We start from the raw sequence: 12,181 nt of genomic DNA on the forward strand, positions 1-12,181 counted from the left end.
TGATAGCTCATTTCTTCTGTAATAGTCTATCATATGTATGTACCACAGTATGTTTAATCTATGCACCTATTAAAGGACATCTTGTTGCTTCCAGTTTTTGGCAATTATGGATAAAGCTGCTATAAACTTTCATATGCAGGGTTTTGTGTGGACATAAGTTTTCAGTTCAGTAAATACCTTGGAGCACAATTGCTGAATCATAATACAGTCAAACTATATTTAGCTTTATAAGAAACTGCCAAACTCTCTTCTAAGGTGGCTGTGCTGTTTTGCATTTCCACCAGCAATAAATGAGAGTTTTTGTTGCTCCACATCTTTGTCAGCATTTGGTTTTGTCAGATTTTTGTATTTTAGCCATCATAACAGGTGTATTGTGATGGTGCATTGTTTTAATTTGCAATTCTTTAATGGTAAATGATATGGAACATCTTTTCATATGTTTACCATCTGTACCTTCTTTGGTGAGGTGTCTACTTAGATATTTTGGACATTTTTCAATTGTTTGTTTTACTTATTGTTGAGTTTTAAGAATCTTGTGTGTGTTGTGGATAAATGTTCTTAACAGACATGTGGTTTTTTTGTTTGTTTTGTTTTGTTTTGTTTTCTGCCACGAGGTGTGTTTTATTTTCATTAATCATACAAATAATTTTCTACAATATCCCAGGGCAGTCCGGAGAATTTGGCAGTCCGATTGGGGGGGGGGTCCCCTCAGAGACCCACGAGCCGATGGCATGGGCGCGGAGTGCCTGGGTTCACAGTGCAGCTTTGTCGCTCGTGTCCATCTTGCAGGTGGCTCCTTCTCCACATCACGACTGGAGTCTCCAACATGACGGGGGTGGGGAGTCCTCCAGGTTCTTAAGAAATTTCACTCCGCTTCTCCTGCTCAATGGTCTCTTTGGTCGGCAGGGTGTTCCTCTCCTGCGTCTCCGTCTTCTTCAGTTTGGCCTTATCGAAGCTGGCGATTTACCCCCATGTCGGGCTTGTCTGCCATTTTCTTAAAACAATCCCTGGTCTTCACTTGGAGCCGAGATTTCTGGCTACCGCTCCCGTCGCTGCAGCGAGAGACCCAGACACGTGTTTTGCAAAAATATTCTACCAGTCTGTGCCTTGTCTTTTTATTCTTTTAACTGTTTTTTGCAGAGCAGAAATTTTAAATATTCTTTCATGGATTGTGTTTTTGGTGTTGTATTTAAAAACTCATCACGGAAACTTTAGGGTACATATTTTTCTCCTCTCTTTTGTTCTAGAAGTTGATAGTTTTGCATTTTATACTTAAGGTCAATGGTCTATGTTGAGTTAATTTTTCTGAAATACAGAAAGTCTCTGTTTAGTCTTGCTTAATTTGCATATGGATATTCTAGAATTGTTCCAGCACCATTTATTGAAAGACTGGCCTTTCTCTGTTGTCTTTGCTCCTTTGTCAAAGATCAGTTGCCTGTTTTTGTGTGGGCCTATATCTGGGCTCGCCATTCTGTTCCATTGATCTATTTTGTTTAGTCCTTTGCCAAACCATGCTGTCTTGATTGCTGTTGCTTTATTGGATAGTATAAATTCTCCAACTTTGTCTTCTCAATATTATATTGGCTATTCTGGGTCTTCTTCCTTTCCATGTAAACTAGAATAAGTTCGTCAATAGTTATAAAATAGCTTTCTGGGACTTTAATTGGGTTTGCATTGAATCTTTAGCTCAAGTTGGGAAGAATCAACATCTTATCAATATTGAGTATTTTGATCTATAAATGTGGACTATTTCTCCATTTATGTAGATCTTTGATTTCTTTCATCAGTGCTTTGCAGTTCTCTACACGTTAATTTTGGAAAGTTCTAGGCCATTATTACTTCAAATATTTCTTATGCTCTTGTTTTCTTCTTTTTTCTCCTGGTATTTCAGTTACACCTACAGTTCTTAGCTGTTTTGTTCCACTTTTTTTTCATTCCTTTTTTCAGTTTGGGAAGTTATTACTGACCTATCTTCAAGCTCAGTGATTTATCCTTGACTGTGCCCAGTCTATTGATGAGCCCATCAAGGGCATTCTTCATTTTTGTCACAGTATTTTGTTTTCTAGCATTTCCTTTTGATGAGCATACCTTATTTGTAACTCTCTGAATTTGCCTTTCTTTTCAGATTTTGGAGTGGCAATTTGACTAGCAAATCAATATCCTGATGTTTCTACAAAAAGTCTTTGATTTTCAGTTTAATCATCTTTTCCTTGTTTTAACAATGAGAATGACATCTTCTAAGTTCTTTACCTATCAGGGCTAAAACCAGAAGTTTCACAATTTATTTTTAGATATATATTCTACAACCTTGCTGAATTTACCTTTTAGTTCTGGTAGTCTTTTTATAGATTCCATTTAGTTTTCTGCATCGACAACTAGGTCATCTGCAAATAGTGACAATTTTACTTTTTCAGTCTGCATGGTTTTTGTTCTTTTTCGTCTTATTGCACTGTCTGGAAGATCAAACACAATATTGAACAGAAACGGTGAAGTGCACATCCTTGTCTTTTTTCCACATCTAAGAGGGGAGCATTCAGACTTTAAACAAAGATGTTACTGTACATCTTTCGTAGATGTCTTCTATCAGCTTGAAGAAGTTTCCTTCTATTCCTAGATTACTGGGTGGGTTTTTTCCCCCAGGAATGGATGTACTTTATCAAATGAGTTAGGGTATATTATGCTTTTAATAGATTTCTGGTCTCAGTTAACTACTTCTTTAAGATATTTACCTCTATTTTTATCATTAAGATTGGCCAATAATTTGCTCATCTTAGGCCTTTTTAAAGTCAGATTTTGGTATCAAGATTTGTAAACCTAATAATAATCTTGCCAATTCATTCTCTCTTCTTTCAATACCTGGAAGAATTTGTATAATATTGGAGTTTTAGTATTTACCAGTGAAGCCATTTGGGTGTCAACATTTTTTTTTTTGAGGGAAGATTTTATTTTATTTATTTAATGGTAAAGGAACAATTAGAAGTTTCTTCTTATGCCAGTTAGTATCTATTTTTTGAGGCATTTGTGCATTTTCTGTAAATTTCAAAACATTTTTAGAGCAATGTTGTTTATAATACCTTTCAACATTTTAATGTTCACAGAATCTGTAGTGATTTCCTCTTTTTTTAGTTTGTTGCTTTTAATAGTCTTTTCAAAGGACCATGATTTTGCTTTGGTGATCCTCCCTATAGTTTGTTTTATTATTTCATTAACTTTTGTTCTTTATTATTTCCTTCTATTTTCTTTTTTTTTTAAATAAAGTTTATTGTGGTGACAATAGTTAATAAAGTTACATAGGTTTCAGGTGTACAATTCTGTAACACGTCATCTGTATATCACATTGTGTGTTTACCATCCAGAGTCAGTTCTCCTTTCATCACCATGTATTTGATCCCTTTTACCCTCATCTACTTTCCTCCTCTTTCCTTACCCTCTGGTAACCACTACCTTCTATTTTCTTTAGATTTATTTTCTATTTTTTTCTAATTTCTTACATTATGAATGCTTACATTATTGTAAGCCTTCTTACATTATTACTTTTTGGACTTTTTCCCCCCTCATATTAACATTTAAAGCCATAAATTTTCTTCTAAATACTTAATTTGAATGTACCTACAATTTTTATGTACTTCTTTCTTTATATTTTCTAATGTCATTATGACTTCCTAATTTGATCCATTGTGATTTTAAATATCCAAAACCAATTTTTATTTATCTACTTGTGATTGCTTTTTTGCTTAATTATAATTACATTATTTCTCAGAACATACTGTTAGGTTTCAGATTTCTGAAACTTGTTGTCTTCTACTTTTATGGTCAATTTTAGTAATAATCTGTGTATATTTGAGAAATTACAAATTCTGAAATAGTTGGGTACAGTGGTTTATATCTGTCCCTTAGTTCAGATTTGTAATCTTCTTATTCAAATATCCTATATTTGTACTAAATTTTTTGTCTCAGTTACAGGAATTCCATGAAAAGAGTTGTCTAAGCTTCTGGTCTCACTTTTTGTCCTCTTGTGAACCTATTGTAATCTGCCTTTCTCCCCTCCCATTCTATCAAACTTTTTTTCAAAGTAATATTTACTTTCATGTTGCTCAATTCAGTGGTCAATCCTCAGTCTTCATTTTATTTGACCTAGTAGCAACATCTGACCAAGTCGATCAGTTGTGCTGTCTCCAATGATTTAAACACTTTCTTCATTTGGCTTCTGATGTACCATGCTCATTTGATTTTTTCTTTTTTTTTTTTCTCTTTGGCTGTCCTATCTCAGTCTCTTTTGCTACTTCCTTCTTATCCCCATGACCTCCAAACGTTGGAGTGTCCCTGAGTTCAGTCCTTAGACCTCTTCTCTTTTGTATCCACACATCCCTAAGTCATCTCATCCAGTCTCAGATATTACTTTTGACTCTGAAATATGTATCTGTAGCCTGGAATTCTCTTTTGAACTTCAAATTTGAATGTCAAATTACCTCCTTTTCATCTTTATTATGATGTCTAATTCATACATCACACTTAACATTTCCAAACCTCACTTTCTGCTATCCACTACTCCTTTCCCTCCAACATACATAAATCTGCTCTTGTTTAGTCTTCCCATCTCAGTAAATGGAAACTCCGTTCATACAATTCTTAGCTTGAAACCTGGATACGATCCATGATTTTACCTTTTATACACCCATATCCAATCTAGTTGATTCTGTCTTCAAAATGTGTTCAAGGCTGAGCATTTCTCATCACCTCTATTGCAACCTTGCTTATATTGAAGGCAATTTTTACTAGGTAAAGAATTCTAAAGGTTAGGAATTATTTTTAACAATTTCATATCCTTCTACTATCCCTGACTGTTGAGAAGTCAACTATAAATTTATAAATTTATTTTTTGAAGATCAATATCTTATTCTTTGTAATAGAGTAATTTATCATAGGTCTCATATTTACATGTACAAAATGTAGAGAAACTACTCATGGGCTGTATAATCCAACTACATTCAATATAGTTAAAATACTATTGTCCCCGTTCTCCATTTTGTTGCTTGATGAAAAAAATATGTTTTATTCCACGTGTAAACTCCACTTATTAGAAGTTGAGTCCTGAGCACAGTTCACCACATGTCTAGGTTTTTATATCTCTAAACTAAGTACTGTGTTACAGGCCAAATCAGCCCAAAAGAAATGTATCCATTGCTGTTGGGTTTCACTGCTGATGAACAAAATTCCCAGGATTTCAAAACCAGTGCTCATCATTTGTGTTCTGTACTGCTGAAATGAACTTTTCTTCCTAAACAAGTCTATTTTAGTAGTAGAAGTTTTTTTCTGTTTGGGTTTCCATGTCAGCTAAATCAGCACCTGTAAAAGACTGGAGTGATTTCAAAATACTTCCTAGAAGCAAATTAAAAAAAAAAAATGTCTGTGTGCCTGCATCTGTGCATCAAACATCTTGAGATCCAAGAAGTTACAATGCCCCATACAGTTGAATGATTGATGGAACTATTATATGTCAATAAAAAGTTAGTTTGGGTCTCTGTGTCCAGTGATTCCAAGATAAGTTTAGTTTGAATTTGAGGATTTGAGGCTAAGACGATTTTAATATTAAAACTATTCCAGATGACATGATATTTTATGTAGAAAATCTAAAAGAATGGACAAAAATCTGGAGCAGTTAAAACAAGGTTGCAGGATATAATGTTACTATATGAAGTCAGTTGGTTTCCTATATACTAGCAATGAAGAAGTGGAATTTGAAAGTGAAAACACAGCACCATTTATATTAGCAACACCCAAAAGAGATACTTAAGTATAAATCTAACAAACTATACATAAGATCTATGTGAAGAACACTACAAAACTCTGGTGAATGAAATCAAAAAAGAACTAAGTAAGTTAAAAGGTAGTCCATGTTTATGGATTGTCAAGATGTCGGTTATTCCCAACTTGATGTATACTCGTATATTCAATACAGTGCTAATTAAAATCACAGCAAGTTATTTTGTGGATATCAACAAATAGATTATAAACTTTATATGGCGAGGTAAAAGAATCACCAACACAATATTGAAAAAAACAAAATTGGAGGACTGATACTACCTGTCTTCAAGGTTTACTGTAAAGTGACAGTAATGAAGACAATGTGACATTGGCAAAAGCATAGCTCAAAGGAACAGAATAGAGTGCCGAGAAATAAACCCAAATAAATATAGCCAACTGATCTTTAACAAATGAGCAAAGGCAATGCAATGGAGCAATGATAGTCTTTTCAATAAATGGTGCTGGAACAACTAGACATTCACATGCAAAAATAATAAATCTGAGACACAGTCATCACACCCTTTAAATTAACTCAAAATGGATCACAGACCTAAATGTGAATCGCAAAATTATGAAACCTCTAGAAGATAACAGGAGAAAACCGAGATGACCTTGGGTATGGTGATGACTCTTTAGATACAATATCAAACGTACAATCCATGAAAGAAATAATTTATAAACTGGACTTTGTTAAAATTCATGACTTCTGCTCTGCAAATGACAATATCAAGAAAATGAAAAGACAAGCCACTGACTGGAAGAAGAACACATCTGCTAAAGGACTGTTACCCAAAATATACAAAGAACTCTTTAAAAACTCAACAGTAAGAAAACAAACAACCCAATTAAAAATGGGCCAAAGACATTAACGAACACCTCACTAAAGAAGGTATTCAGATGGCAAAGAAGCACGTGAAAATACTCTCCACGTCATATGTCATTGGGGAAATGCAAATTAAAACGAGATACTATTACATACCTATTAGAATGGCCAAAATCTGGAACACCGACAGCAAATGCTGGTGAGGATGTGGCTCAACAGGAACTCTTATTCGTGGCTGGTGGGAATTCAAAGTGCTACAACCACTTTGTAAGACGGTTTAGTAGTTTCTCAGAAAATGAAACATTCTCTTACCATACAATCTAGCAATTGTGCTCTTTGGTATTTACCCAAAGGAGTTGCAAACTTATGTCCACAGAAAAGGCTACACACGATGTTTATAGCAGCTTTACTCATAATTGCCCAAACTTGGAAGCAACCAAAATCGATTCTAGGACTCTGGGCTAGACCAGATGGCAACTGTGTGCCAGATCCTATGTTAGTGTCTGACTGAGGACCTTCATGGTGTGATTTCTGGCCAGGCAAATGACCTGACAAAACGTTTTCCAAAACTACTTTATCATTTGGTTCTGATTATGTCATGTTTTGTAAAGGAAACATTCTGTTCTGTGCACTGAAGTTTATAATAGGTGCAGATTTCTCATCTTGAATTTCAAGTCTTAGGGTCATTCTGAGGTTGTAACAAAGCATGCATTTCAGTCTCTGCTAATAAATGGTTGCTTATAATACTGTTAAAATGCTGTGTCGTGAATGGAATCTGTAAAACACCATCACCATACATTATCGCTTGATTTATCAGTGCTGCCATGTAGAATTTTGTGTTTCATTGGTTTGAGTTTCTCTAGAGAGGCTAACTAACTGTAAACGACTATCTGTAAAAGCATTAATTTGGGGTGTCTTTGAATGAGGCTCCCTGGAAACTGGGCAAAAAAGGTATACGTCTGAACAGTAATGAAAAGTGTAACTTGAGAACAAATGGCAATTTGGTTCGAGAATAAGACCATATACAGGAATCAGGAAACCCTATGGTGCAGAAGGTGTAAAGTTTTGTGAGGTGTAAGACATATCTGTACAAGGAATGAAGATACATTATTCTTTTGCCTGTTTCCCTAGTTCTTGTAAAATATTAGATGGACCTTTTTACCCTTTGTGCCCTTGTATATCTGTACTAATTGGCTCAACAGCATTAGAATTTTCAGTTTTTGAAAGAGGCTGATTCCCTTTAAAAGAGAAAGCGTCTTAACCTACCCAAGGATCACAGTTGCTATTGAGGAAGGAATTAAATGAACATGGCAGAACCCTGTTTTTTATGCCTCCTACTAAGGCTGCACAGATGAGTTGTTTGTAAGCTCCCAAATGGGCATTTGAAAACACCCTAAACACCCTATGAGATAGTTTAAAGCCCCTTTGGTCAAAGCAACTTCGAAATATGTCTTGGGGGAATTGTAGAAGTCTATTTGCTGACACGGGAGTTACTAGAGTCTGTTTCCGCTTAATTTCTAGCATTCCTATTTCTTGCATGTGTGTTTTAATTGTGGGTTTTATTGGTCAGTGATGTAAAGGTGTGATTTGAAAGCTGCTTATGCATGTCATTTTTCATTTTCCTTTTTCCTTTTTTTTTATAAAGATTTTATTGGGGAAGGGGAACAGGACTTTATTGAGGAACAGTGTGTACTTCCAGGACTTTTTTCCAAGTCAAGTTGTTGTCCTTTCAATCTTAGTTGTGGAGGGTGCCGTTCAGCTTCAAGTTGTCCTTTCAGTCTTAGTTGCGGAGAGCGCAGCTCAGCTCCAGGTCCAGTTGCTATTGTTAGTTGCAGGAGGCGCAGCCCACCATCCCTTGTGGGAGTCGCACCAGCAACCTTGTGGTTGAGAGGACGCGCTCCAACCAACTGAGCCATCTGGAAGCTCAGTGGCAGCTCAGCTCAAGGTGCCCTGTTCAATCTTAGTTGCAGGGGGCGGAGCCCACCATCCCTTGTGGGACTTGAACTGGCAACCTTGTGGTTGAGAGCCCACTGGCCCATGTGGGAATCTAACTGGCAGCCTTCGTAGTTAGGAGCATGGACCTCTAACCTCCTGAGCCACCAGGCTGGCCCCGTCATTTTCCTTTTTCTTACTAGAGGGATCCCTGTGTTGTTCAGGGGGTCTTTGTGGCTCTTTTGGGAAATACGTGGCTGCAATGCAGTTTAACAACATAAGGCCAGCCACCGTGGACACCGGAAGGTTCTGCCTCAATCCTCTGCTGACTTTTCAGGACTCATTCATTATCATTTGTATTGATACACTTATTACATTTATGCTTCTTATTTTAGCACACATTTTTTAAAGTGTTGTTTTACAAGAAAAAAAATAGTTTGTCAGGGCATTTGAAGGAATTCTTCAGTTGGACTACAGTAGAATTCCACTACATTTTCAAATCTTACTGTTGATTTACTTTGCCATCCTGCAGGCGGTGATTTTTTTCTCCCAGATGTATGCTGAATGAAGATTATTAGGAAGGATTTTGTAACAGTCAGGGATGCTGCGCAGAAAGTTGATCTCCATTGTCCAGGGGAGCTCTCTCCGAAAAGCTTGATAAGCTTCAGTGGTAGCACCACTGTAATTCCTTGCTGCCTTGCTTCCGTGACCCAGGGACACAGTGGTGGTTCCTCTTATAGCTTCCTGGTCAGCCAGAGTGCTGCGTACTTAGCTTTCTATTATAGCCCTGGAAAATGGGTATTTTTAAAAAAATTTCCAGTATTTCACTCTCCCCATTTTTATACCTATTATTTGAAGATATGTACTATCTAGGTATTAACATTTCTACCTCTACACATCGTACTTTTTACAACTTTATTAAGGTATAATTTACATACAATATGTGTATGTACATATGTAATTGACATACATATGTATACACCCATTAAATTATCCCCATAAGCTGTATAATGAATATATATGTTGTCCCATTCTGAAATCCTTCCCTCATGCTGCCTCCTGCCTGCTACCCATCCTTAGGCAACCACGGATCTGCTTTCTGTCATTTTCAATTTGTTCAGGTTTTCTAGAATTTTATCTAGTTGCAATCATATGCCATGTACTCTTCTGTTGAGCTACTTTCACTGAGCATAATTACCTTGGCATTGATGCATGTTGTTTTGTGTGTCAGTAGTTATTGCTGAGTAGTATTGCATTATATTGATATAACAAATGGACATTTGGTTTGTTCCCAGTTTTTGGACATAACAAATAGAGCTGCAAATACAAGTCTGTGTGTGTGTGTGTTCACACTTTCATTTCTTTTGGGTAAATACCTAGGATTAGAGTGGATGATTCGTATGGTGGATACATGTTTAACTTTTGAAGAAACTGTCAAACTGTTTTCCAGAATGGTTGTACCATTTTACATTCCCACCAGCAGTGCATGTGAGTTCCAGTTGCTTTATATTCTTGTCAACACTTGGTATTGTCTGTCTAGTGGATGTGTAGTATCTTATTATGGTTTTAATTTGCTTTTTCCTAATGATGAGTGATGTTGATCATCTGGTCATTTACTTATTTGCCATTTAGTGAAGTGTCAGTTCAAAATTGTCCATTTTTTGTTGAGTTGCTTATCCATTGTCATTAATTTATAAAAGTCCTTTTTATGGTCTAGCTACAAATTATTTCTCAGATATGTTTTGCAAATATCTTCTAATGTATGGCTTGCTTTTTTATTTTGTATTTTGTTAGTGGTATCTTTTGGTAAGCAAAGACTTTAAATTTTGATGGAGTGTGAATTATTTTAATTATTTTTCATTTACATCATGCTTTTTGTGTTTTATTTAAGAAATCTATGCCAAACCTAAGGCCGTTAGATCTGTTTGCTATGTTTTCTACTAGCAGTTTTATAATTTCAGCTTACATTTAAGTTTATGATCCTTTTTGAATTAATTTTTGTGTAAGGTGTCAGATAAAAGAGATTGTGTGTATGTGTGTGTGTATCCATTGATTCTTATTTGTTAAGATTATCCACTTATCCATTGAGTTGCCTTGTCATCTTAGTGAAAAAGCAATTGACCATATATGTGTGAGTCTATTTCTGGACTCTAGTCTGTTCCGTTGACCTATTTTCCCATCTTTATGCTAGTATCCCTTTGTCTTGATAATTGAAGCTTCATAATGTCTTGAAATCAAGTACTCTGAGTCCTTCACTTTGTTTCTTTTCAAAGTTGTTTTGGTTGTCGTAGGTCCTTCACATTTCCATATAAATTTTAGAATTATCTTGTCAGTACCTATAAAATATTTATTGGGATTTTGATTAGAATTATTTTGAATCTATAGGTTAATTTTGGAAGAATTGACTATGAACAATATTGAGCCTTTTGATCCATAAACGCAGATTATCTCTCCATTTATTTAGGTCATTTTACATTTCTCTTAGCAGTATTTTATAATTTACCAGTGTATAAATCTTGCACACCCTTTGTCATATTTATACGTATTTCATATAAATATTTTTTCCCCTTCTTCCGCCTCCCCTCACCCCCACTCCCTTTCAAGCTGTTGTTTCTCAGTCTAATTATGTAGGACACAGCTCCCTGGCCCACGCTGGTATTATGAGCCTTGCGCTACCCCCTTGCACTCCCCCCGGCTGAGGCAGTTGGTCGCTGGCCGCTCACAGCAGCTCATGGCAGCTCTCTCCAACTGCTGGCTGCTACTTCACACTGGCCACCGCCCTGGCAGCTCACGGCAGCCCACGGCAGCACACAGCAGCCCGCGGCAGCTCACGCCAACCTCTGGCTGCTCACACTGAACTCCAGCTGCACACAGCAGCCCAGCTCCAGGGAGAGCCATTGTTCACAATCTTAGCAGTAGAGGGTGCAGCTCACTGGCCCATGTAGGAATAGAACCGGTGACCTCGGCGTTAAGAGCACAGTGCTCCAACCACCTAAGCCACTGGGCCAGCTCGTAATGTGCTTTTAAAATTTGAATTGTGAACTGATTTTCAGCAGGCTTTTACCTGAGGCTTAGTTCTGTACCTCAGTTGAGGGCATGTCCCTCCAGAGAAGTTCTGTGTTTATTTCTGCCAAGTGTTCTAGGTTATATGACCATCCACACCCTGAAGGCTACTATTCTGTAGAACCAGATTGTATTTTGATTTCTTATCTTGAGATTAAGGAATCCCAAGGAAGACTTAGTTGTTGTGATTATCCTGAGTTTAGGAATGGTTGACAAACTGATTTTATCTTCTCTAACCTTTACACTGAGGCTTTATGTGGAGAGTATTAGTTCTAATACTTGTGTTACAGACATCTCTATGGCCTCATCTTCGAAGTTAAAACACAAAACCCTAGACTACTGTGACAGGCAAATTCCAACCATATCTTACATAACATTGGTTCATAGTCTCATTGCTCTAATTTGATTCCGTTTCAAATTCTAATAAATTTTGCTGTACATTTAAAAGGATGCTTCTTACATTTTATTCAGTATGTCTTAAGTGTATTGTGGTGAGAGGACTTGTAGATTGTCCAGTTTCCACATTGTCGGAAATCATAGACTGTTTACTTGTTTACT

At 36.5% G+C, this 12,181-nt stretch overlaps 1 protein-coding gene and 1 pseudogene across 10 annotated transcripts in view; one reads left to right on the top strand and one right to left on the bottom strand.

Moving 5' to 3' along the window:
• TSGA10 (testis specific 10) overlaps positions 1–12,181 on the top strand; it is a gene marked incomplete at its 3' end in the record, with an annotated part of 95,998 nt that overhangs the window by 34,716 nt on the left and 49,101 nt on the right. The window lies entirely within an intron of this gene.
• Positions 612–991, bottom strand: LOC308506045 (thymosin beta-10-like; annotated as a pseudogene). Its single transcript has one exon. The product of its transcript is annotated as a thymosin beta-10-like (transcript).

This window comes from Rhinolophus hipposideros (assembly GCF_964194185.1).
Source record: "Rhinolophus hipposideros genome assembly, chromosome: 12".
In the NCBI taxonomy this organism is placed as follows: Eukaryota; Metazoa; Chordata; class Mammalia; order Chiroptera; family Rhinolophidae; genus Rhinolophus; species Rhinolophus hipposideros.